Here is a 24,103-nt window from a genome sequence, read left to right as displayed (position 1 = left end):
GTAGCCAAGGTCTTTGGGAGAGGTCATAGGTGCGCCTGCGCTTTGTTCGGCTTCGACGCCGCGCGCAATTTTACTGAGGTTAAAGCAGGCTCCAATGACGTAATTCCGTCATGGAGCACACAGGACTGCCTGGCCAAGGGTAACGGAAATGTTTGAGGCAAGAATAACAGCCTCCGGTCAGTTGAGATGAGAATGATTCTGAGATAAACAAACTCTACTGATCGAAAAAAATTAACAAGTCAATAAAAGATAAATAAACAAACCAAACATTAACACACCTTCAATGGAAATCAAGATCTCATAAAAAAACACACCCACGGATTCTAAATGACAGTGATCGGCGAGAAGAAATCTCTGAAGGGTTGTATGTATTCAGCTCTGCATTGTTATGCGTTAGCTCACACAGATCCATGTTTTACAGTGGTGTGTCTGTGTGTCGTTAGTCGTGTTAGCCTTCGTTTGTGTACGGGCCTTTCGGACTTAGAAGTTGACGGGAGCTGTGCCCACAGAAGAATCTATATCGATGAAGGGACGGTCTCCCAACTTCTATAGTAATTAAAATACGATGAAAAGCGTGGTTAACTTGAGTGTACTGAATTATGGACCGTCATAAAGAACTCGCGTTGTACGTCATTCTGGGAAAATATTCAGTTGCCAAACACTGCAGACCTGATAAAAACGGACGATTAAGACTGTAGACTGCTAGCTTATTTGATAATTTCCATTATTGAAACTGTGACTTTAAAAATTTAAGTTAATCATGTTTTATTTACCTTTACACGAATGCCCATGTTGGAGGAGCACGATGCGCCTTTTCAAATCCACGTCTAGAAAAGATATCTTGCCCGAAGTGTTGCTGACCATAAACACGAATGAAGGCGCGATCTTGTTCACAAAACAAAACCTGAATCGGACTGTAAGTACAAATATAGTTTTACCGAGAAAACAAACGCAGCATCAGGCATAATTTTATTCAGTTACAAGGAAGTGTCGATGCTTGTTTCAGATTTACATCTTCAATTAGCTGTCAGTCTGTAAACGTCTTGAGGCTATGCAATACGAAAGCTGCCCTTTGTTTAGCTCAAATAAAAATCAGTATTTATTTAAAGAAGAAACACATAATTTTCCTATTTGAACAGAAGACACACCAGGAAACAATATATCATAATGCGTTCATTGGGAATTCAATTAATTAATTCAAGTCGTTCTTGAACATTCCCTCTTTGGTGTGGTTTCGATTTGGCCTTGAAAATTAGGAGATGCTTTTACCTTGAGAAAGACAGCAGGAAAACATCCGAAGAGAAGCTAATTGATCAAATGTTGTCAACTTAGTTAACAAGGAATTTGGCAGTGCTACTTTTGCAATTAAAGGTCTCATTTTGAGCCTTGGTTTTTTTCGAGCATTTACTTAGAAATATAAAAAAAACTTTAGAAATCTTTCACTTTTGATAGTCCACAGCACAGAAGGAGGTTTCACGAAAAGTCATATCACCGTGATGACCTTAATTACTGTGCTTGCAGAAAATGAATGCGGGGGTGAAGACTATGAACTCGTTCGGGATGTCGAGGAAACACGCCATGTCTTCATCTACCGGAATACCAAAAAAGTACATGACGGAATTAGTGCTTCTAGATAAGTTTATCCGTTTATCTAAACTTGACAAATGAACTCTGGACGGACACATCTAGATGGGTATCTGTGCCCATGACACTAAAACAATACTGCAAAACGTGTAACGTGTGATTCTGGGACGTAACTGGGTTGAGTCATGCTCGTTTGCTTTAGGAATCTCGCTTGTTGGCGCACTAGTTGTTCGAGGATGTGTTTGTAACAATAACTATTATGAGCGTGAATAGGGGTGGTGGATGACCAGGAGGAACAGAGAAAGGGACATGGCTCAGGACTGGTGTTCCTCAGCTATTCCGATAAAATTAGATTTCAATGGACCCGTGCTCCCTTTGAAATTCGGTGGTATTATCATCGTCTCTTTCGGTAGGTTAACAGAGATTGCATATTTTTTTCCATTTTTTATGAAGTCTATTATAACATGAGCAAAATACTGGACGTATGAATGTATATGTAGGCAGGTTGCTCCTCTATTCTATTCTAACTGAAATGAGAGAATGTCGAAAGCTCATCAATAAACTATAAACTGCATCTTTAAAGACAATAGCATGAAAATCAAACCTGCATTGCATCTGTCCATTTTCTTTGAAAGCAACACTAAACGTTAATGCATACTATTGAGTTGCCTATGAGGTATCTACCGCTAATTGAGCTTAACCCATTCACTTTTTTTGAAGTCGTACGGTTCCATTTTTCTCCTTTTTTCCGGACAATCATTCTCCGGGCCATTTTTCAACATCGTAAGACAAATGAACTTGAAAGTTGGTATGAACATCAAATTTGATAATTTTAATCTTTAACATCCGTAAGAATACCTCGTCTTGCTTTTTGCAGCCAGTAATAGATTAAATTAATTTAGGTTTTCATTTCTGTTGTTTATCTAACCACCATGCAAGCTGACATGAAACTGATGAAAAGCATGCACTGGATAACGTAACTGAAACTTTGTCCTGATTGCCTCCGGGAGCATGCATTTTGTTGAAAATCAAAAAGAAAATGATGCTTGGATATCCACACTCCTGCTAAATCCACCCTGTAAACACAAGAACAAAGTGAATTTGATGAAAAGCACCCGTGTTTTGTTAATTTCCAACGTTAAGTTTCTTATGTGCAAAATCGATCACTTCATCCGCACTGGTCCAGCATGATTTTCACCAAGTAACGAACACAACCCTTCACTGCATGCATACTGTAGCTGTATTCACCCATGAATTGGAAACTTCACGTGTAACACGTATAACTGCATGACTAGATTAGAAGGTTGACAAACATACACGCAACGTCATGTAATCTGATGCATAATTACATGACGTTGCGTGTATGTTTGTCACTCAATTTTCCCGTAATACACGTATTTCCCAAACGGAAAGATAGCATTCCTGGGACGTCCATTGCAGATGTAAAAGCTTCCAGCGACTTGCTTTCCTGTCACATTACTCCAACGTTACACTGCAAAAACTGTTTCGGCCAGGAAACACTTTTTTCTGAACACGTTGTTGTTGTCAGTTTGTAAACATGGTTAGGTGGTACATGTGTTTAAGGTTTTGATGGACATAGTGATCAGCCACTGACATTGAGACTGAATGTTTAGCATCTAAACATGCATACAAAGTGATAACGAAGTTGTGTTCACTTCCCAAACACAGTTTTTCAGCATAAAAACTCTCCACCTTAATTAACGTTCTCTTTTCATGCTTGTTATCCCAACTGCATTTACCCCTCAATCACCTGACATTTCTTGATCACACGAATGTCTCCGTCTTATTTAATTAAAGTAGGCCTATACCTTCGTCTCTTAATTTTTTCCTCTGAGGAGATCATGAGCCTTTTTACTTTTTTGGGCACAAAACAGTCTGGCGATTTTTCTAAGGCCCATTCCATATTTTCAAAAAATATATTTCCTGTTTTTTCCAAACAGGATTTACACCCGTTACATACACTGTTTTGGAAGGATCTGTTTAAAACGAGGTCTTGCATCCAGTGTGGCAACGAATTACGAAGTTTTGACTGGAATATGGTAGTTTGTGGTTCCAGTTAAATCGTAGTATGTTGAACTAAAATAATCAAGATACCAAAGCCCAGAACAACCGATTTAAGTGCTTGAATACATAAGCTGCTTAAAGTCAAATTATTTAAATTCAGCACAAAATTACTCTGACGCGATCTATGTATGCGTTTCTCTCAAAGTACTCAAAACCAAGATACCAGTTTTTGCGCTAACTTGACGACATTCAATCAACTTTGACTCAAAAAGTATATTTCCAGAATCGTTATCATGAAAAGGTACTACAAAGGAGATGAAAACATATTCACAACGGTGTGACTTCACCAGTATAATTTGATTTTGAAGCAATGCATAAATTTCACGCGGAAGCCTTTGTGGAACACAATTTACACAGGCAAATATGTCTTTGGGCTTTATTGAAACCTTTGAAGTTTGGTGATAGTCTGAAAAGTAGGAGCAAAATGAAATAAAAACAATTATACAGTCTCTTTGGCCATCAACGTTTCCGATAAGCCATCACAATTCCCCATCATCGCAAGGGACATTGTTCATTTTCTGACTGCGCAAAAGCACTAGAATGCGACACTATAGTTTCGGCTGTACAGATTTCGTAGCCAAACTGTAGAAAGTGAGGAGAAAACATAGACGTCTCCTTAAAATATAAGATGACATGGCCAGACATATTCGCTCTGAGACTTTGGGGGAAGGAAAAAATGTTACTGCTTTTTTTTCCTCGTTGCGAACGCTGGCTCTCCTTGTGTCTATCAGTCCAATGTTACCAAGCTCTACCTACTTGGGTTGTACCCGGAATCCAGTCCCTTGGCAGGAGGACAGACCGCTATATACCTGCTATCGAACCAGCAGTGACGGATGTCAACGACAATCCTGATATTCTACCGGGTTACGAGATTGTTGCCATACCAAGGGATACTCAGGTAAGATATCGGTCTTTCGCAATAACGGCTGACGATAACCGTTTTTGTGGCCGTTGTTAAATGAACATTGACTCTTTTTAGATTGGAACGACATATAAAAGAAATTGCTTTCAGCAAAATACTTCAGCGGTTCAAATCAATCCGCATGAACATGTCTCAGTCTGAGAGGGTGAATGCTCCATATGTAAGCCAATAGAAGTCACCATTTTGTATTTTTTCCACGATGCAATAGTGATAAAATCGCCGGCATGTTGAATGGAGTCCTTTCCGTTTTTGTGGGTTCTTACTTCTGACTGAGAGGAAATAACGATATAGGGGATAAAGAAAATATTTTGACAAGGCAAGGAGGGGTGTAGAAACGTTAATAAGTTTCAATCCGTTACATAAAGCCTCTACTCATACCTGTCTTTTGTTGCTGTTCGCTGAATACCAAAGGTGCATGGACCTTTTTGTTTGCATGGAATGTCTCATTCCGTATTTAAGGCCTTGTAGCGGGCTGCTCGGCCTCGGTCAGTGTCAGTTATGGTGAACGTGCGTGAGCACAGTTTGAAGACCGCACCCCTATTCCGATGATTGTCTACATTGCTGCTGCTTGGATCTGCCTGTGGGCTGCCGGAGGTGGTTGGGGTCCGTGCTGGTGTGGCAGTGCTGTTTAGGGGTCGCAGCCTTGATGGCTGTGCTCACCGTTCTGCACCGACCGGGCAGTGGTCTTTATTTTTCATACAAGAAAGGGTAAGTTAAAGTCTTGTAATAATGTTTTCCTTTGCTTGACTGAGTTGTGTGTCTGTAAAATGTTACTTTAATGTTTTTGTGCATGGCCATCATATTAATTTTGTTTTTCTTAGCTTGGCCGTTTCTAATTTCGCTAATGCAGGCCCATTGTTTGTTTCATGTGGTGTATTTTGTTAATTAAAATAATGTAAATAATTTTATGCATTGACCAATTGTTGTGCATGTTTTCTGTGTTTGTGTTGGCAACCTCTGGTTTGTAAGAAACCTTTTTCTGATTACCAGTTATGATGATTAGTATGTGCATTTCCCTTGGCGCAGTATGACTTAATGCTTTTTCCCCTTAAAATGTATACATGTCTTCAGTTCTGAGCAGAAGGATTCAAACAAAACAAACAACTACAAAGGCTGAAGGCATGTACACGCCCTGTTTCGTTTTCATCCAAAGGCAGACTCAACTGTCCGGGTATCGTACGTTATAAGAGACAATTTGTCATTACTTCAAATTCTAAGATCACATTTCCTTTTCAAATCATTTGAGTTATAACAATGACAAGCCTAACAAAAACACTGTAAATGGTAGAAAATTGTTTTTGTTACCATGGTAACATATTTTGTATTGTGTTGTACACAAGGTTGTATAAGTTTTAATAATTAAATTGATCAAACGCTCAAACAGCAAAGTTACGACGAAGCATGGAGTTTGATGGGTTTTTTGTCCAGTGCAAGGGGGGCAAAGCTATGTACCGAGAGCTCTTCAACAAAAGCACTACGGTACCAAGGTCATGGTGATTGGAGGAGGCCCTAGATACCGAACCTACAGCACAAGCTTCGCACTACTGGAACCTTATTCAGGTAGAAATCTTTGACATAATTTTCCATGTTATCAAACGAGACTATGATTCTGCTTTCAACGGGATTCGTTGAATTTCTATCCGATCAAGCTTTTACAATGAGGTTTTGGCTGAATAGTAATTATGTCATAGTTTTCTTTGGTTTGCTTTGACTTCAGAGTGTTGTCGTCTCCCTTCATTCTCTTCGTCTTTTGGTATTGTCTTTTTATTTTAGCTATTTACATGACTTTTTCGTTTTCTGCGTAGTACACATGGATTTTACTGGATGCGTTGGTGGATAAGCCTGGCAAACTACAAATTATTAATTATGGTCATTGTTACAAAACCTTGCAATTCTTTTCAATTACCGCAAAGTTTGAGAAGCTTGGGCAAACCGTTCGTTTCTGTAATTAAATCCAGAAAACATCTACTTCCTTTTGCATCCATTCTGTGTTTTGTTAAGATATCGAACGGTGCTGGCTCACCAAAGCTGTTAACTCGATCACTGTTCCCACAGTTCTTCCGTCTGTATCCACCATGGACAAAGCTTAATGTTGCCAAGTTGGCTCTCATTAAAGGGTTTGGCTGAAAGAAAGTGGCAAAGATTTACAAGTCGGTTCCTGTGTTTCATTGGTACGTCTACTATAGACTACTATAGCTCCTGTAAAACCAATAAAGGCTTGAGATTGACCCCTTTGGAGATAATTATTCCCCTATGCGAAAAAACAGTAAGAAATTCAGGCATCGACAAAGTTTTTACTTGTTCACTATGGCCAGAGCAGTTTATTGTCAGATCAGCTAAGTTTTCCGGTCTCGGCGATTCGCAAATACACAACAGTGTCGACCATAAATGTAATCTCCAATCGTAGCGATTCGCGAAACCCCCAACATAATATCAACCATGGAAGTCTATTTCCGGCCGTTGCGATCGGCGAAATTTAACCAACTTCCACAACTGTTTCTGGTCGTTGCGATCCGCGAAACAACAATCTATAGCATTATTATTATTCATAACCCTCCGGTAGTTGCGATCCGCGAAGCTGAAAACTTAAGTGGTTGTACGTCATCATTGTCGCCTGTTAATTTCTCTCAAGTCGTTCATTCAGCACAGCCAAAACAAGGTCTCAATCCCAGCATTGTACTTGGCGTGAAATAAAAGAGTGTAGAAACCAATACCTTACATCGAGTCCATCTATGTATCCAATTAATTCCCCATTACAGGCACGGTCGACTGATCGAAAATATCACAATTTTATCCAGAATTGTGCCTCTTCAAAAAGTCAAACTTACTATGGACGGTTGCAAAACTAATTGGCTACGTTTTATACACCGCTTGAGTTTAACTGATTCCCTGAAACGAGTGAACGTGATGCGAGTGTACTGGGCAGGAGGGCGAATTTGCCAAGTAGGTGACTCAGTAGAGCCGATCAAAAGCACACAATCTTGGGGAGTGCTAGTGACAAATCCACCGCGGACCGGCCGCAATAAAGCGCCAAAATCAACGTACTCGCCATTCCAAGTTTTTGCTTGAGTCTGCTTCGGTACTCCAGCCCCAGTTCGTCAAAAGCTCGTCAAAGGTGGGTGGTCATGTGCATGAGACAAGGATGGCACCACACTAACAGACATAGACGAAATCAAAGGCATGGCCGGCGGAGTAGTGCTCACACTGGCACTATAATTAGTAGTGGCAGGACCGCTGACAGACCAAAACAGCTAATAACTGTGGTCATTCCCAACTGAAGAAAACAGACTTTTTAAAACATGGAAAAACCGACTGTCCGCCCTTTTTTGTCACAGACATTTGCTGGAATTCCACCAAGACGCCAAAGAAGCAGGGATCGAGGTGATAGCCTCAGAGGCCTTCATTGAAAATCCCACCACGCAAGTGGAAAACCTCAAGCTACAGAATCAAATTGACACTCGTGGCACGTTTCCATTAATTTATTATCAGGGGCGTAGCGACCGTGGTGCTCGGGGGGTTGCGGCACTCCCCAATAATTAATTCGAGTTGGCAAATAGCTCGTCGGTCGGCAAGTAAATCCAAAATTGGCACATAAACGATATAAGTTGTCGGTATTTCCCCTGTGGCATGAAATATAGCTCACTTCGTGAATTTTACGCAACACGAAGTCAGCAAATTGACGCTGGCACACCCCGAAGGAAAATGCCTTTGCTTCTCTACTGTTTATAATGTGCCATATTTGAGATCATAATCATAAACCAGTTCACTAATTAATTGTAATTTATCCACACATGCGCTTAAATGGCAAGTGAAGGCAATAAGCTTGAGCGGCCCATGGAAAATGTGCAGGGGCACAAATTTAAATGTCGTTTTCTCTTTAGCTTCTGCACTTGTTTCACTTTTATATTTGGAAAAAACAATTGAGTTCATTAGTGAACTGGTCTATTTCTCTGATTTTCGTCAGATGAAGCAAAATACAAGTAGAAACAGCATATTTCTTACGATATGCATAGGTCCGGTTTTATACCTTTTTGTAACTTTAACTACAAAGAATAGACCAATAAATTAAATGTGTAGATGTCTGTGTCAAGCAAGTGATTTAAAATCTGTCTTGTATTCTGCTGCATTCTGCTTAAATTTCATCTAGAATTACTGAAGTTCGGTGCATGGTAATGCCTAGAATATGTTTTCCTTTCTTGCCAACTACACAGTCGCTTAATGTTTCACTCTATATCCAGGGGCTCGCATCATCGTCTCTGAGTTCTATGACAGCACGGCGAGGAGAGTTTTCTGTGAGGCCTACCACCAGAAGATGTACGGGTGCCAAATACGTGTGGATGGTTTCAGGTATATAATTATATCACTGAAGGATATTAACAATCAAGTCCAGAGTGATGCAGTGCCAGAAAGTGATAACAAAGCACTAGAATCGACGGGCTACTGAAATTCCATTGCCCTTTGCAGACCTACAAGGCATATGAATATGCAATAGGCCTACCAACAATAATCCTTTATAATTATTGTTTTACGAGATTTACAGTCATTTCAATGATTCCTTGCGCACAGAGAATCAGATTAGCAACATCATCAATCAAACCAATACGCCTTTGAGAAGGTATATCGCAACCGTCTATTTAGATATAGGTTTTCCCGCACAGTCAACTTTTTAAAATTGGCGCTCCAATTAACGTCAGGCTCATTCAATTTAGCGAAAAATTGATTGACGATCCAGATCAACATTCAATCAGCCAAAATAATCGTTCAATTTAACTCCTTGAGCAAGCGATTGCAAACTTCTGTTAAACAGCAAAGTTTGAGTCGCTATTCAGTTCAGAAAACCCCAAGAACAGAAGTCAAATTCGCACGATCACTCTGCGGTTACTCGTAATTAGCCAGACGATTTCATGAACAGGTAAGCATTTCTCTTATCCGTGCGATTTTTTCATCGAAATCTAATTTACAAATTTGAAATATTTTATGCTGGACTAATTTATTCAAATTACATCATGAAGAAGAGGGGTTTCACTCGCAGAAAAAAAATCCCTCTCAGTACACTAATCTCACCTTAATGGGAGAACCTCTTGTCTATAATGTATGTATTTATTTCTGCTTAAAACGAGAAAAAGAAATGATCAAATTTTTATCTGGCTAAATGATTGTTAAAACAATGACCAAATACTCAATCTTTTCAGCAGTAATCTTGTAATTTGTATTTTTCCTGCTTATAAAAAGGACAAATTGGTTTCGTGTAATCCGAAATTTTCTACTTCAAAAAAACAACTCGATATTATCCCCATACGCATTTAACAGAACAAAAGTATACAAGTACAAGTTAAATGAAAAGGTTGGGGATAATAAAGATCCAGAGCAAATATCGCCGGCGATCAAGATGTCTCTGGAACTGTACACGTATCATAATTATACAGAAACTCTATCTCTTCTCCAATACTTAGGGTACGTATACTTTGAAAATCTAACATTGCGAATATGAGTGCCCATTGACGGTTATGAAAGTAAAATTCGGGTAGGAATCCACCTCCCAGTCACCCAGGGCGAAATTGAGTGACGCATGTGCATCGCGAAATTGAATGATAGTGTTAATACCAAACTAAATTCTTGACAGTGCATGATTGGACGTCCACAAACGAAACTGAATGCGCAAAGTTTCGAAACTCAACCATGCAGGGGAGTAACGGGCTTCGAGAAATCGCTCGAATGTAAATGCACTTTCATGAATTTGAATGCTGTTTTAACTAATTCGGCCGGGAAAAACTAGTATATCAAACACGCTGCTTTATTGTAGCAGCACCCCTCGGTGTAATTTATGATAAAATTTTAGAGGACTAAAGACGGTCAGAGTTTACACCTGTAGGAGCGTTAAGCATTTTGAGTGACCACCCTTAAACTATATACTAAGATGAACTTTCTTTCCAGGAATCCTGAACCTGCACACTTTGCTCGTGTCAGACGATTCAATTGACTGTTCATTGGACCAACTGACGGATGTCATGATAGGTCAATTTGGCATTGCCCCGCTCAGCTTACCTCCAGATTCTCGACAAGCACAGATTCTGTCAGGATTGGCGAGTCCAAGAAATTTAACTCTTTTATTGTTATGGAGCACGGAAGTCTGAAGTCATTTAGAACCAGGATGTGTAGGCAAAGAATGGACGGTACGCGCGCGTCTTGGTTCATGGGCTAATTCTCGTGCTAATGCATTTTACACAAAAGTCATGTATTGTGCTTGTGACGTAATGACTTTGGTATTTAATAAGATTGGTCCTGTAAGTCCCACCCTTATACTCCCACGAAAAACTTGAGTAATTGTGCTCACTAGCACAGTGGACTTGCCTCCATGGCGCTCATTACCAAAATAGCGTGCGCAAGATTTTCATCTAGCAACGGCATACCAACAGGCTATGTCTAATTGGTATGCGTTGTAAAATTTCATTCATATAAATAACTGGGATAGGTCTTATTTCATATTGGCTATGTCTGATTTCGTGCGCTCTGATATTGCAAAATGAGGCGTTTTCTTCGTTAACAGATTAAACGACAAATCCAAATTACATGTATCGTTTCATTTTTCAGTATAGCATTGAATTTGTGGCCTGCCTAAACAAGTAATGAAAATAAAATGATTTTATTTTTCACCTGAAAAATTGAGTGTAACCGAATTTGATCAATATCTATTAAAAATGCCGAGTTTTCCTGGTTATAAAATTGGATTCATATAAACTAGAAGACTGTCTTATAGATGCACTCAAAAACTGGAAAGCCGCAGGATAAACGTGTATGTAAAATCAGTTTCAATTTGAACCAAATTTTCGCATCAAATTGTGTGAATTATCACATTATCTCAAAAATTATGTCCGAATAAAACTTAACTTAAGTAAAAAGTGTGTGTAACTGTTCGTGATACCGTGTTTAGATCCTCCTGGAATTTATTCATGCTTCTACACTTTGGTATTTTACGAGGTCAGTCGTTGAAAAATTCTGCGCTATAACGTCATCTGCTTACACTAAAAACCGCTGTTGTCGCTTTGAAATTAAAGTGCGCATGCGACCTTGTAGTGAACGTTGTCTCTATGGGGCGTGAACACACATGTTGACGCATTCGCCTTAAAACGCACGTGTACGAATGCAAACCTTTGTACGCGTTTGTTCGATAATATATGTGATTCGTGGAGAGTAACGGGGGCGGCTATATGAGGAGCGAAAAGGTGAAGCGATAAGTGAAGCGATGGGGAGAGTTGCCGTGAAACGGCAAACTTTTGTTTCATGGCGTCTTCCCTCCTGAACATGTGTTTGCCTTGTGGCACGTGCTTCGACTGAACTGCGCATGTACACTTGTATTCCTCAGTATGTGACATTTACCCGATTGCATAAAATTTCCTTGCAGAGTAACACTACCAACAGTCCAAAATGGTCACGATCCTGAATGCACTTATGTTCTATTTTTAGCCTGGCTCGAGCTTTTACAATTAGAAACCCGGAAATAGCTCATACGACAAGACCTTCCAATCTTCTGGTTCATGCACTAACCAGTTTATTTCTCAACCAGTGTTGTCTGACAATCTGTCGCCAATAGATTACACCAGTTCTACGGATTTGATCGTTGGGCCATTTTCCAACCACCCACAGGTTCTTGGGAAGGTTCAAAGAGCCTGTTGGTTCAGACAATCCGGAATCTTTGCAAGGTTGAGATGGCATTCAGCTATGACATCATATGGACTGCTGCCCCATCTCCACAAGGCTAAAAAGCAACTTGTCAGTTTAGGTAAGTCCATATTCTGCTGTTAGTTACGACGCTGTTATATTTTGGTTTTCACACGGTTGCTTGAGCTGCTCGTTTGGAGAGGCCGTATCATTTCTCGGGTTTCAGAGCCCTCAGTCCTTCCTGAAGATATTTCAATACTTCAGTGGTTGTCCCCTAGCCTCTACAGCTCGTAAAACCCGCAAAAAGTGCACCACCATAGCGAGGGGGCCTCATTTCCCAGGCTATCCTGATTTTAGGTGGGGGAGGGGCTCGCCACGTGTCAGCCAAGCCACATCACCCCCACCACCAAAATAATACTTCAAAGATAGCCGAAGCCGGCCTCAGACAAGTTTCTGATGGCTGTCCCTGATAAAAAACATTCCACTGCCTGGCCCAGCCACGGTTTTTGTAAATAACCCACTGTGTAAACACAGGGGACCCCTTAGCACACGTTTCCATGGGATTTGGCTGGAGGCCGACTGGAATTTTTTCAGGCAAGGGGAGGCCAGGTTAAGTGACTAAACCACGTTTCTCAGCATAAACCGGGGCTGGTTCTGGTATATGGACGTAAAAAAATCCAAAAACACACACCCTAATTAACTCCAGTGGCCTCTCCGGGAGATGCCGTTCCCTCTACCCACCCTGCGACGCGTTCTCAAGGTCAAACCTACACGGTTACTGGGACGGCCTTTTTCGTTGAGTCCATTGCATTTTTCCGGTTTGCAGAGCCCTGAGTCCGTCCTGAAGGTATATTAATGCTTTAGAGGTTGTTCCACAGCCTCTACAATTCTTACAAACCACCAAAACCCACCAAACCTACATCACAGTACCGCGGGGGGGGGGCGTTTTCCCAGGCTAACCGGCTTTGAAGTGGGGGGCCCCCTTGCCACACGCCAGCCAAGCCATACCACCACCACACACCCCCCCAACAAAAAATAACACTTCAAAGATAGCCGACAGACGCCTCTGACAAGTTCCAGACAGCTGTCACTGATAAGGAACACTGCCCCAGACACCGTTTTGTAAACAGCCTATTAGGTTGTGCACAAGGGACCCATTAGTACACAGTCCTATGGGAATTGCCTGAAGGCTGGCTCAAGGCCATCTAGGTTTTTTGCATTTATTCTGGCTAGGGGAGGACCTGGCTGTAAAATGACTAAACCAGGCTTTTCAGCATGTTCAGTGGTAGGATATTGTGGCGGGCATCCCCGGGCCTACCCTGAGTTGATGGGATCAAACCAAGCACTATTAGTGGCAGAGTCGATCTTCCCAACCTAAGGCTTTTCCCCAGACGAGAGACCACACAGAGCGACCTCAAGGCAAAGGCTGCAGGACCGTTTTGAAGGAAATATACCGCCGATTGTGACCAAGTGTTAATTAGTCTCTGTTGAATTACACAATCAACCTGCAAAGAAAGTAATCCTTGACAGAAGAACTGTCGGTACAGGACGTTCAATTTATTCAACATTAATCAACACAAATCAACAAATGAAATGTACAATGAAGTGATTGGGAGATTGGTTTGGTTGCCTGTGTATTTACGTAATTGGATTGAGCACTAATTTAGCGTAGGGCCGCAGCAGCAATACGCCAATGCATCATACATGCACCATGCGCATCAGCCGTTCACTGTGCATCTACCACACACAGCGCATCAACAAAGTCACACTGCGTCAGCAATGCACCCCTGCATAAGCAACGCACCTCTGTGTAAACAATGCACACCGCTGTGTAAACCATGCACACTACATGCACTGCATCAACAATGCACACCGCGTCAGCATCGTACAACTTGTACAACTTCGTACGAGCTTCACCTAACGTGCATGCGAGCCAGCGTCAGCAACGTACAGCTCTCACAGCTTTGTACTTGCAACGCGTCAGCTACACACACTAGTCAGCCACGTACAGTCTATACAATCACGTACTTGCAACGCATCAGCACCACGCAACGCTTCGCACAGCGCTGACAATGCCTTAGCTCCGTGCCAACTCACCAACTTCACTCTGCGAAGTCCAACACGCAACCAACTATAATGCGATCGCAGCGCTCACTGCAGTAGCACGACCATGTGCGCACAGCGCGCTACGCTATGCCTAGCCAGCACACGTTACCAAGTCACTAGCCAATCAGGTACGTGCACTGCAACTCATTAATAAAATTAGACTAGCTCTAGTCCTATACACTTTCCGTCACAATATGATAAGTAGTTGTGGAATTTGGACTTCAAAAAAAGTAATATGTTAATTAGCTCCAATGGACTTGCCAGGAGAGGCCACTCCCTCTACCGAGACAAAGGGAAAAATTTAGTGTGTCACTGATCTGAGCAACTGACAGGGTAAAATAACGTGCATGGAAAAAATAAACAGTGCGTGGGAAGGACAGAACTCGTTCAGTGTGGCATTAAGCTCTCCAAGACAGTGGCGTATCCAGCGGCACAGGGGGACGGGGGGGGGAGATGCTGGTGCCCCCTTGTGCCCCCCCCCCACTTGTAAATCCTAGCTACCTCACTGAAAAAAGTATTTGGTATATTTATTATCAAATTTTAGCCCAAAAACCCTAAGAAATAACACCATGCAATGAAAACAAGGATGTCGGGACCGCGATAAGGCTTTTGATTTTTTTTTTGCCCACAACATTATGATAAATGACCGAATTTGGATTTGCTCATGAAACCAAGCTCTGGACACGCCTAGTCTGCCCTCAGTAAAGCCCCTAATTTGACAATCAACGTAAAAGGAGGAACAAAGTGGCCACTTATCCATTTGTCTCATTAATTTTAAGGCCACATGGGCATTAATTCCCTTTTTCTATTATCAGCTTATCTGTTTTTATGTCAGCATATCTGATTATATAGGAAGGTCTGTCCCATCATGACAAAACCAACTCACGACTAACAATATTCTATGTATACATCCAAAGATATTTCTCCACTTACGCTATGATGTATATTTATCAGGTAGCTTGATATGCACTGTAGGCATAGTCAGGAGCTCAAATTTACCAAAAGTACACAACTTAAATTATTAATTGATATCGTTTGTTTGCATGACAGTGGTGCTTGATAAGTCAGCCTTGGAATGCCATCAGGTGTATATTTTTAAAAATCAAAGTACATTTTTTTCAACTCCGTTTAGAGAAAAAGTATATCTTTCCCAAGTTCGTCTGTTCAAGATATATATTCTCCAGTTTGTTCCCGCAAAATCTATAGATAGAGACGTTGTTTCTATTTTTGGAAACGAATCGTTTTTACTAGATATATTTAAAAAAATTGTGAGAAATTAATACAAACCTGACAATGTATGTCTCCTTGCACTTGGAAAAAAATCTCTCATAAAAAACAAACTTCATCAAAAAAACTCATAATAACGATTCGTTACCAACAAAAAAGAAAAAAGTTTCCAAACGAACTAGAGAATGTATGTCTCGAACAAACGAACTTTGGGAAAATATATCTTGTAAAACAACGTCGGAAAAATATATATCCTAAAAATGGACCTCAAAAAGATCTACCTCACTCTTTAAAATAATACCTGTACATGCACGTAATAGCCAGGAGCTGCAGATAGCTGGCTATTTTAAATTATGCCACTGCGGTCGGTTATCATACGGACTGTCAATGACGAAAGCTTTGACCAAAGCCTCTATTTCTATTGCCAGACAATTTTTAAATAGATTTACGTCATCCCCGACCCCCAAGTCCTCGGTAGAATTGTACGTCGCTGGTCAACGTCCATCTGAGACAATGGAGCTTTTCAGAGATTAGGAAACACTGATGCCATGTGACCAAGGGATACTTACTCTGGGATTAAAGCAGCCACAGAGCGTGAGACAGACGTCGGAAAATTGAAAGTAGATGATTTCTCTTTTCGAAGCTTTGAGAAACAGCCTCAACTACCGGATTTAACCTCCCGGCTATGTTGTGCCTCTTGCGATCCAATCCAGGGTCCTGTGAAATTTACTTCATCGGGCGACAGGCTTGGCTTGATTCAGATTTGGCAAATTCAAGGTACATTACCAACCTCGCATTAAAGGACATACAGTGCCCTCACTTATAATGGTTTAAATAATATTTATCAGGCTGAGTTACATACTAACCTTCCTTTTACACGTACTAAGTGTGTTTTTACATCTTGCTCTGATCATCTTTTCGAAATATTGTTTCGAGATTGTCCGACTTTCTAAGACACTAGTGTTTACGTGCCATTTAAAATGTACACATCTCAAACGCCCAAAAGTGCACAATTTGCACTCGCCATTAAGGCTTCAATACATATATATTTGATAAAAACATTGGTAAAGAGCAGGTATAATATTATTGACGTGGGGATGATGGACCCAGTGGCCCGTGAGGACATCTCTTGGGAAGGATACAAACCCGTCCTCTGGCAAGGTACGTCAGGTGTACGGTGGACTGGACATCAAAGAAAATAGGACATTGAGTTTTTTTTTACAATTGGGGTTGTACTTTTGCCTGGAACTGGTACCCAATTTCCGTCTCATTCATTCGGAATGCATGATGTAATTTCTCCAAACCTTTGGGCATCATTTCTGCTTTTGCATGATGACGCTCGCATAGTAAATTACCCACACGTCTAAACTGGAAATTTTGTGAGGCCATTGAGCCTCTCTAAGCCCCCCCCCCCTTTTCAAAGTACATGTACGACCGAAGGAGTACTGATCAAGGCACTGTAAATGACCCGAGTCATTTGCGTCAATAGAAGTCTCCGGGCAACCACTTATTGTTCCTTAGAATCAGGTGTATTTCCGAGGGACTGGAAAGAAGCTTTGGTGCGTCCCTTGTTGAAGAGAGACAACCTCGATTTGATTTTAGAAAATTATCGACCGATTAGTGATCTCCAATTCATTTCTATATTGACAGAGAGAGCTGTGTGTTTTCAGCTTTACTCCCACGTGTCGACCTTCTGTTTCCTGTTTTTCAATCTTCTTACCGAAAGTATCATTGCACTTAGACGGTTCTCCTGAAGGTTAAGAATGATATACTGCTGAAAATGAATTCTCAGCATGTCATTTTGCTTGTTCGCTTGGACTCAAGTGCTGCCTTCGATACAGTTAATCACACTCTTCTGTTGCAATGTTTAGAATTTAAAGTTGTGATATCTGGTAAAGCTCTGGCCTGGTTTTCATCTTATTTATCTGGCAGAAGCCAACAGTATTTCTATTTCAGGGTACTCTGTCAGAGAAATTTGATCTAAACTGTGGTGTCCCTTAAGGGATTTGCTTAGGATCACTTTTATTTACGGTTTATGCTTCTAACTATTTGACATCATTGAAGACCATTTGCTTGATGTCCATTTTTATGCAGACGACACGTAGTTGTACTTATCATTTAAACCCGATTACACTTCTGCCAAACCGCTCTAGCTGCAAAGGAAAGTTGTATTTTGGACATTGGAAATTGGATGCTGCAAGACAGGCTAATGATCAATGATGCTAAGTGTGAATTCCTGATTATTGGAACCAGGCAACAGTTGCAGAAAATAAATATGTCTAATGTCACGGTGGGCAGTTCTGTAATCCCTTCATCCACGTGCGTCAGGAATTTGGGATCATAGTTTGATTCAGAAATGACAATGGACACCCACATCACTAAGGCTTGTTGTGCAGCATTTTTTCACTCTTCACAATCTTAGGAGCATCAATAAATTCCTCTCTCCCGGTTCGCTTTCAGTGTAAATTCACGCATTGGTGACCAGCTGTGTGGACTATTGTAATAGTCTTATGTATGGTTTGTCGGCAGCACAGATAATGAGATTCCAGCGAGTCCAGAATGCTGCAGCTGGGCTCCTTACGAATAAACCCAAGTTTCAGCACATAACACTAATAATGTATCATCGGCACTGGTTACCGGTTTTGCACAGGATCAACTTCAAAATCTCTTAACATACAAAGTCATGTATCCACGGTCTTGCTCCTGGATACTTAATGAATCTTGCCATTATTAAGAAGGAGTCTAGATATCATCTCAGGTCAGCAACTAACGGTCCTCTGTTAAGTTACCCTTACGGTAAAATGCTACCTACACTTGGTAACAAGGCATTTGCAATGGCTGCTCCTAAATTATGGAATGCTTTACCATGGCATATAGGGTGTGAGCAAAGCCTTGCTATTTTTAAATGGAAAGTGAAAAGTTACCTTTTTAATATTACACTTGTCCAGTGATATATTGCACTGCAAGATTCTTGATTTTATTTAATTGATTTTAAGTAGTAGGGTAATAACATTTTTAACGTGGGTTTAGCTGTGATTCGTTATTTTAGTGTCACCTTGTCTGGTATAATTACTTTTCTTTTATCGTAGGTAGGGTTAGAAGCGTCTGTCCCCAGGAAAAATCTAGACATCACCGATGTCGGCAGGGTTAGGTTCTCCCTGTTGGCGGGGCAGACGTATCCCCCTACTGCGGTTTGGGTACGAGCGCGGTGACATTCATTCATTTATTCTTATTCATTTATCATTATCTTTCATTTCGTAAATGAAATTAATTTTTTTATATCAACTTGTACTGCACCATTGATCATTTTTATGGAAACGGCGCATTATAAATTTTAAATTATTATTGTAATTTTTAATTATTATTAAGAGACTCTTTGTTGATTTGCATGCGTGGCGTATTTCTGTTGAGCACAATTTGAAGTGTAGGTTTGCACAAATGCTATTTCACACCCTTAACCCTGGGGAAAAAATCTTTGACTATCCTTGAAGTGTGTGCTGTGTTTTTTTAAATTGAAAACAAACGCCTCTATGCTTCTTTGAAGGCCTGATACCCCCTATTGATTTTGTTATTGAACTGGAAGATCGCCAGGCGATAAAAACCACCGTTTTCATAACTGACGCCGTTTTAGCAGCGACTGGGATCATCCTGGATTGTTTCCCCTTGATTTTCAACATCCATTTCAAGAACCACCAGTAAACGAAGCAGGGATCGTAACATTTCATAATGCCAAGAAAGGTTCAAATAACTATAAAATCAAACTTGCGTTTCTTTCGTGAGAATAAAGACTCTTTTATTCTTTTTGAAGGTTAATTTTACAAGTGGTTGTGAAACATCAGTTTACATCAAAGGGTTTTACTGTCAGAATATAGTTAGACAACTTTGTTGGTTTATCAGTCTAAGTGGACATATGATGCACATTAATACATTTATGACAGCTTTAGAAAGCTGTACTGGGCCTTTCCCGTAATATGCATATGTTTGTACTATTGCTCTGTTATTAAGATACAGCCCCCAAATCAACAACTTGATCCTGATTGGTGGAATACTGGCCTACGTGTCCATCATATTTCAGGGTATAGATACCGCAGTCACTTCCACTGGAAGAGTTCTTTTGATGTGTAAGGTAAATCGTCTGCTTTTTAACCCTCCAAAGGGTGAGCCATGTTATACAAAGAACTCACTGTTGTGGAATGAATTGACACCAATAGTTAGGTGTTAGTAACTCTCGTCAAGACAGAATGGGGCTGGCAAAGTCTTTACTATGGATAACTAAACTTCTTAGCATGCCGCCACGCTAGCTGCAGTTCTATATATTTTATTTAAAATTTGTCACGCCTAAATAACTTGCTGAGACAAGTTTGCAAATCCATGTGTGTCTTTTTAATCGCCTCTACATCCATTTCGTTCATATAGTTATACATTTTCTGTCGTGACTCATGTTAAGACGTAGTGTCTGTCTATCAGGTTTTCATTGGCCTGCGGTTCCACGTTCAGCAAGACCTGGCAGGTGCACAAGATATTCGCCAACAAAACCAACAACAGGATGGTAAAATCCTTAAAAGAGTTTTCGTCTATTGACAAAACTGCATATGACACAAACTTGGTAACAGTTGCTTTACGGCGTAGTTGAAACACTGAGTCAGAAATCCTTAACAGTACATATTGGAGTGTTAATTCATGAAGATTTGCAGAAATTTTAACTGGGGACCAATTCCAGTTGAAACATCCTCTTATCGCCATATTGGGCGGTATATTTGTATTCTCGATTTTCCCTCTGATGTATAATAATCCAACCATTTTTATGTTTATGTTTATTTGTTTAATTGTTCTTGCTCAGAGGGTGAAGGGTCACTGTTTGTTCGGCTCTGACGCCACGCTGGTTATTCAAGATGTTACAGTTCTCATCATATGGGAAATCCTCGATTCACTCACAGCTATAGAGTGGCTTGGAGCTAAAGTGGTAAGAAGAAACGTGTTTGTATGTTGTCTTCAGTTTCTACACTGTTTCTAAAATTTTTCTTTGAGTTCAACATGAATTAGACATAGAGTCGTTCACGAATGTTATATTTACCACTTATGTGATTTAACATGGACTGCAGTCGTGTAATATTCTTAGATTGGCGATAAAAACGACGACATCGTGTACACACCAGTCCAGATGACATGTGGGTCAAGGAACCAGACCTACTCGATTGGTGTCTTCTATGTCATCGATGGCCTTTTGTTGATATTTGGCGCTTTTAAATAGAATTTTAAGTTTCCAATTTTTGACATATAAAAGCTTGTCCTTTGCAAACAGACTTCGTTGAAAGTCTTACTTTTGTTATCCGGATCTAGGAGGCTTAAAATTCTTGCTCCTACTCTAAGCGGAAATTAGATCATTGATAACATCACTCACAATGCTTTGCATGTAATGTTTTCTGATCATCGCCGTTAACTGAAATTTTAAGGTATCTGCCTCTGTAACATCTTGGTCCTGTCTCTTGTGGGCGCCCCGATGTCGCTTGTTCTTGAGGAGAGGAACGCCCACTACTCCCTGGTATCTATCCTTTCTGGCTGGACACTACCATCACACTCTGTCTGGTCTTTGTTCCTAAAGCCAGCCAATACAATCATACAAATATTAAAATTCAGATCATGAAGTAAGGAACCAGCTCGATTTTAAAATGGGGCGCGGTCATTCAGGATATCAAACAGAAGTTGCAGACGACAGGTCTGGCAAATTTGTATTCTGCACGTGTCATCTACTGCTGTGGTGATATCGATCTGTCTCGTGTCAGAAAGTTTGAAGAAAAGTTTATCATTCCTTTAAGTACGTGCCGCCCTCAGGCTCATATCGGCAATAAATTGTAATTATATCTTCAACCATGCCGGAATGAATTTTATTATTTTCCACGCTCCAATCAAAAGCGGATATAAGGATCACACAAGGTTGGCTGTAGAGGTTGTGGCTTCCCCAAAGAGACTTGAGAGATTGAGAGAAAATATTCGTTTTGGGTCAGTTTTCTTTTCCATTCCTCAATGTGTCAAAAGCCCCAAACTATAAATTCATCGTTGAAAATGTTGAAGATGGTTACATGAATATGTTCTTAATTTTGGGGAAACATCCCCTTTCCGAATATTTACTTCTTGATCCGCCCTTTATTTGCAATTTTCGGCTCATGTTTGGTTGCGAATGAGAAACTACATAATCAGCTATCAAACGCCTGACTGTTTCAGGTACGGATGGGAAATGAGATGCAGCCAGCTCAGAGCACGTTAGCCTCGCAGATTTCCCAAGGCAACAGAGTCGACAACCTACCAACACGGAGCGGGAAGTCCAGCAGCTCCGGCATTAACTCGGCAAAACGAAGAAGAATTTCGAGGAATTGAAGATGTAACGTCCCGTGAAGTCTGCAAAATTGCTTTGGTTGGGGGGCACAATTACTACCTGATGAAGCTTAGGACTGTGTCATTAAAAACACATCATGCATTGTCATTTTACACGTCCTCGTCATTGGTTTTCGAACTAATATGAAGGAGTTAGGGGAATTGTAATTTTGGTTGAATGCAAAGTTGTACTTTTAAGGTCATCGGCATGCTGGATGGAGACGCTGCAAAAACAGTCTTTCACGTCATGAGACTTGAAGCATCAAAAGCGCGGCCAGCTGACTAGATGCATCCATAGGAAAAAGTTCTAGTATCACAATCAAAAACTCCAGTTTAATAACTTGCAAAAGTAAATGCAAGAACTTCTAAGGCAGTGAAAAATCATATAAATAATCGTAACCATTTTTCTTATTCAACCAAAAGATTTTAAACTTTTAATAATATCAGAATATTTTTGAAGTAGAATGAAGATACGATTTAAATTGAGAATTTTCATGAGTCGTAGATCTACTTGAATATAATCCATGGAATGTGGCGTACATTATCAATAAGCTAAAAATCGTTATACATTAACTTCACACTGTTGCCTTTTCCAATTCTTAGCGTAACTTTCTACGATTCTTTCAGAAAGGCTGTTTAACACAGATATAATTTGTTATTATCCTGTGGTTTTTTTTTATATCTCTTGTCTTGGCTCCCTATTTCACTCGATTATGTAAACGAAACGTACTGTCGTCAAACTGTTTTGAGTTCTACATATAAATAAATCACTATATGAAAGATCACCGTCTGCTGCAAACATACTGTTGACGAATAGATCTTCATAAATCTAAAAACTTCAATCTAATATTAATATGAAACCTTAATATGCACATGCATGAATATACACACGACTCGAAGCACGTATAAACTAACGAAATACAAATTTTGTCAAAATCAAGGTGTGATTCAAGTCCTCACTCAGCGTTATTCAAGCGGCAGACCGTCACAGAATATAATTTACATAGGCTAAAACGTCACTTCAGGACCATTCAAACCGTGGGGGTGGGGTATAAAAAAGATACCCTCTTCCACCCTCTGACCGACTAATTCTCAGAGAATGACGATTTCCATTCCAGAGCCATGATGGTATTCTAAGATTTCTTATACCGTTTATAAAAAAAAATGCCCCTATTCAAAATCAAAAAGTTGCTAACACATGATGACTAGTCACCCTCTTGCTGTTATCAATGGAAAGGTCGCCACTTTCTATTACAGCCACCCCGCCTGTGCCGTGGCCTCATCTATTAGACTGTCAAACTGAACTTGAAGAGCAAAAGGCCGCAGCCTAAAATATAAGGCATGGCGCTTGGTTTCTTGGGTCTAACTGTTCGAAGCAACGAGAAAGATGTTGTCGCTGTTTTTTCGTCTTACAATCCTTGGGACAGCGTGTGTCTGTATGCCCAATGTGACCAAACTCTATCTTCTCGGGCTCTATCCAGAGTCTGGACCCTGGGTCGGAGCACAGACCGCTATACCAGCAACCCAACTAGCTGTGACGGATATCAACAGCAATCCTGATATTCTACCTCGTCATCAGATTGTTGTCATACCAAGAGATACGGAGGTAAGGTCCGTACTCCTCTAGCGTGTTTATTTTAGAGTGCATTTCAAAGTTGAAATGATCTGTCAAATTAAAACATTTTGAAAAAGAAATTATTACACTTTACATTCCAACTGTTTGAATACATTTCATCACGTGTGTCCGTTATTGAAAGGGTATTTATTCTTTTATCTTACAAAGGACAAGGGGTTTGTAGCGTTTTCTGTTTTTTACACGGTCACTTTTTCAAATGTTGATGCTTGAACTTCAGTTGATGAGTTATTAAGGACAGACTATGGAGATTATTTTTCTAAACAAAAAATTGACAAAAACTAAATTAACAAATTTATTTTTTTTTTCATTTTGTCTGTGTACATGATAATTTGCATGTGCTTCTCCGTTAGTGCAGCGGCATACAATAATTTTACTAATTTTGACAGCAAAATTTGCACCAAAGGTATTTCTTTGAAGAACACAAGAAGTTCGTAATCAGTTCGTTAAGGGAGTGTTAACAATGGTTACAGAATACCTGTAGCAATCCAAGACGACCCCACTTTTCATTAAAA

The 24,103-nt window shown here is 40.3% G+C and overlaps 1 long non-coding RNA gene across 2 annotated transcripts; it reads left to right on the top strand.

The window, feature by feature from the left end:
- The first annotated feature begins 2,948 nt into the window (after positions 1 to 2,948).
- Positions 2,949 to 23,663, top strand: LOC147799879 (uncharacterized). 2 transcript variants are annotated; one of them, XR_015424271.1, is made up of 6 exons: positions 2,949 to 5,299; positions 5,976 to 6,151; positions 8,830 to 8,938; positions 12,236 to 12,371; positions 20,424 to 20,546; positions 21,806 to 23,663. It is a non-coding gene; the product is annotated as an uncharacterized LOC147799879 (long non-coding RNA). The 2 variants fall into 2 exon arrangements; XR_015424272.1 differs by having other exon boundaries at positions 10,526 to 12,371.
- The last annotated feature ends 440 nt before the right edge of the window (positions 23,664 to 24,103 follow it).

This window comes from Acanthaster planci, linkage group LG02 (genome assembly GCF_054643075.1).
Source record: "Acanthaster planci isolate LZ-2023a linkage group LG02, COTS_SCS, whole genome shotgun sequence".
Taxonomy (NCBI): domain Eukaryota; kingdom Metazoa; phylum Echinodermata; class Asteroidea; order Valvatida; family Acanthasteridae; genus Acanthaster; species Acanthaster planci.
This window is presented reverse-complemented; position numbering and strand designations above follow the sequence as displayed.